The sequence below is a fragment of the Sceloporus occidentalis genome, unplaced genomic scaffold (assembly GCF_023333645.1).
Source record: "Sceloporus occidentalis isolate IW3139 unplaced genomic scaffold, rSceOcc1.0.p SCAF_30, whole genome shotgun sequence".
Taxonomy (NCBI): domain Eukaryota; kingdom Metazoa; phylum Chordata; class Lepidosauria; order Squamata; family Phrynosomatidae; genus Sceloporus; species Sceloporus occidentalis.
In genome coordinates, this window is record NW_028317010.1 from 7,478,258 (window position 1) to 7,482,468 (window position 4,211).

Genomic DNA, 4,211 nt, shown 5'->3' on the forward strand with positions numbered 1-4,211 from the left:
AATTCATTCATCTGCATCAAATACATATTTTTGTAAACTAGACACCACAGGGTAGTTCAAATGCTGGTATTTTAACACTTTACATGTAATAATTCTACCACTAGTCTTTGTCAAAGTTTGTGCTAATATTTTTATTTTCTTGCACACGTTGTAATTTAGGTAAGAATTTATAGCTGAACAACATCCCAATATGTGTTTAGCAACATCTCCTGAATACAGTGATACCACCCACGCATAGGTTTTTCAGGTTGTTTGGAGGCTAAAAGGTCACATTTTGGAGGGACACTTTTTAAAAACAATTTGACATCTGGTCAGTCTGCATCCATGTCGTATTTGGGATTTTACCGCTTTCTTTGCCAGGGTTTTTTGGAAGATACAGCAAACCGGATAGTTCCCCTGATGGTGACACCACTGAAGAATTATTTTTACAGGCAGACTCTCTTGTCCATATTGTATAGGACACATGTAGATGCTCCGGGAAGGGATCACATGGGGCCCCTGGAGATGTTTTCTGAGGTCTGTTATACCTTTGTATTTTATGACCTAATTTATGACTCTGTACTCGTTCTTAGCATCTAACCGAATTTGTTGCATGTGACCTCATTTATGAACCCATGACTTGCATCTCTATCTCATGCATGTCTATTCTAGATCTCACTTTTAAATATCTTGATGGCCCCTTAATAAGTTGGTTAAGATAAGCCATACAGAATGACAGAAATGTTTAGCTCCCCTTCCCAAGAGTTGCAGTTAATTTTAGGTGAACACTTCTATTACGGTGCTTTGGTAAGTTGATTTGCATTTGAAATAGTGCCACCTTTTTCAGAATAAATTATTAAAAAATATTACATTTCAACAGTTAATATATATATCAGTCATTATATTAGTGTATATAATACTTGAATTTCTTTTATATTATTATTCAATAGAAGGAACCAGATAATCACTATTAAAACTGACCTCCTCCCAAATATAACTTGGCAAAGCTTCCGGAAATTCACATAGTCTGCAAAAAAGAGAAGAGACATAAAAGAAATTGAAACCCTGTTTTCTCACAAATGTCATAGAAGTTAAGAAAAGCTTGTGGTTTATAATGAGTTTGAAAAAAATGGCAAAATGACAGATTGCTGTTCAGTAGTTGCGGACATCTGTGTATTCCTTTCAAAAATTTGGCAATTTCTGCATATTTAGTATTAGTAATAAACAGTTACTATATCATTCTTAGCCTCTATCTCAACTAAATTTTAAGACCAGACGTAAAACGGCTAGTTTGCAGAAGTGCATGAAAGTTAAAGCAAATATTACTTAGTGATTCATATGAGCAAGAATTTGCCATGAAGGCAGAGGCTTTTTTTATGTCTGTATCAAAGGAAATGAAATGTTTGCAATATTTTTCGCTTGATAAATTTATGAAAGCATTTGTAGTATGAACACTGCTGACATAAACAGACTGTGACCTGAAGATGATTATATTCCTTTCTACAAGGAACAGGAAGACACAAGACTATATTCAGCAGTAAGAAACATTGCCACAGGGCCAAAGTAATCCTTAATTAACTGAATACATTAACAGAGGACTATAAAAGGAAAGGAAAGGAATGTTGTGTTTATATCACGCCCTTTAAAAAATAAGTCATTGCAATGCAATTTACAAGCCACTATAAGCCATAATAGCCACTGGGCATTTTGTACAATAAAAAAGAGATTGCCTTAGAATAGCAAGGTTAAGGCAGAAGCTTCAGTTTCTTATATATTATTTATTGATTTTCCTATTTTGTGAAACTGTCAGCGTACCTAGTATTTTATTACACGGCGTAAGGATGTCAAAGGGGAAAATATTGATACTAATCATCCATTTTGGTTTAGATCCAATTACTTAAATGCTATTTATATGTTTTATTTTACAAAAGACTATAGGTTATCTTCAAAGGGAGGTTGCCAAAAAGATATATAAGTTTCAAAGTTTCCAAAGTCAGTGATAGAACGTAATGGTGCATTTTACTGTGGTTTATATTAATTTGTATCCAGAATGTAAGGGAAGAGGAAAAAGAGAAAAAACCCAACATAAACAACAATCCCATTTTTTCCATTGTGTCCACAATTGCTTTCCAGTGAAGAATAGTTCAGGGTTGTTTATAAAGGATAGTTTACAAAACTATATATTTATTTAGGAAAATGTCATGAGATTTTTTTCTGTTAATATTTTGTGATTGCTGCTAATCAGAGTGCATACATCAAAGTAGTTTGTAACTATTTTTAAACAAAACTTTGAAATTTACAGCCATGATTAAACTAATGGTAGAGCAGTCAGAGTAGATTGGTAGTTTTTGGTGTCTGTTTTAAATTTAATGTACTAGGTTACAATCCAGTTGTGCTGAGTACTGTTATTCTGTGACCTTAGTGTTAAGGTCTGTTCGCTATGTTACAATAAAATTTAAGCAGTGTGAGGTTTTGGTTTTAACTTTACCTACCTTAAACACAACAAGATAAAGGGTGAGGTCCATACCCCTCTAAACAATTACACTGACATGTTTACAAAAATAAATTACCTACCAACGCATTACTACAAACCTTTTTTTATACAGGCCTTGATCTATCAGGCAGTAAACCCTAACATATACCAGGGGTAGGCACCACCATTGCTCATGGTGGTCATTGACTGAGGTCTGTGGTGGACAATTTAATTTTGTTCTATGGACCTTCATAAACCTTACCACTGACACTGGTGTCCCTGTATGGACACTTAGGCTATCCCTGCATATAACCAATAGTTCTGGCCTTGAGATGCACATTCGTCCAGGGTTGCCATCAGAAATTTGTGACCAGTGTCAATCAATTGTCTGGCCCCCAAAGTCCTACATGGCCCATCATGACTTTACGCTATGCCCTCTGATGGTGATCATGTGTTTGTTCAAAGAACTAATCTTAGCAGTTCAACAAGTACCATAATTGGCTCATAGGTCTCACTCAGTCTCTGTGACACTTGGTGTGTGATTGGAACATCTGAGTTAGAACATACTATATGCACTGTGTATATTGTTTATCACTAGAAATGTGTCATTAGAGTTTATTGTTGTATCTTTCAGAGCTGAATATTTTGCTAACTTTCTGGAGCAGCGTAGCTAATAAATCACTTTTCCCTCTAGTTACATTTTATAGAATGTCTGTAAGAGAAAAGCTGTACAGACTGGGGTGCTCAGAGAAAAAGAAAAATATCGTAAAGTACTAAATACACCTCACAGAAACTGCAGGAACTATCTACAGGTTTCTGTGTATATGAAATGATATGTATATGAATATAAAATGGGTAGTAAGACTGACAGCAAACAGTGAGTGGTAGTTCACTCAGAAAAATGGTGCTCCTTCCTGCAGCAACTGATACCAACAAAAACAGTCTTTTTTAACAATCAGAAATGCTATTACAATGCGTTACAAAATACCAAATGGTCCACATTCAGCATAGCTCTGTTACAGTCTTGTCCATACTTGTGGTAGGACCAACCTCTAGAACTTCTATTGGATTACACTTGTGTACCATCTGTCTGTTAAGCTCTATTCCATATATTACAATTATAATTATAGCTATGATTACTATTATTATTTTTAATGAATTGCTAATGTGTTATATTTTCTGAGTATATATATTCACTTGTTGTTTCAAACTTTTACTTTCACCCTGTTCTTCCATGTTCATTGTATTACCCTAAAACCTTCAACCACACTTGGGACTACAGGCCTATGTCTCTGTCAAAGAGCTGCTGTTCTCTCTCTCTCTGCATTCACCTTTGCTTACCTGATATTTTTAGCTACTTTTAGCTATTTCACATACCTGTTGTCTAGGTTTGGTTATCCTCTCTACAGTCTATGTGTATTATTACTTCTAAAACCTCTTTCCTTTCCTAACCCCACTGTTTCTTTTCTGCTGACCACTTCCGCATCATCTTCTTTATTTTCTATCATCTATTTTTTTATCTTTGATTCGTACAAAGCATGGAAAGCGAGGTCAGACTCCTCACAAACAAGAAAACTAAGCCAAAAGCTCAGAGTTTTTGTCTGAAATTCATAGGTCCACATTCACTCACACTCTCATACACTCTCATTCTCGCTTACACTCTCTAAATGTTTCCTTATCTTCTGCATCTTCTTCTTCATCTTCCATCTTTTATCTTCTCTTCCCTCTTTTTTTTGCATCCGCATTTCCACAGACATAA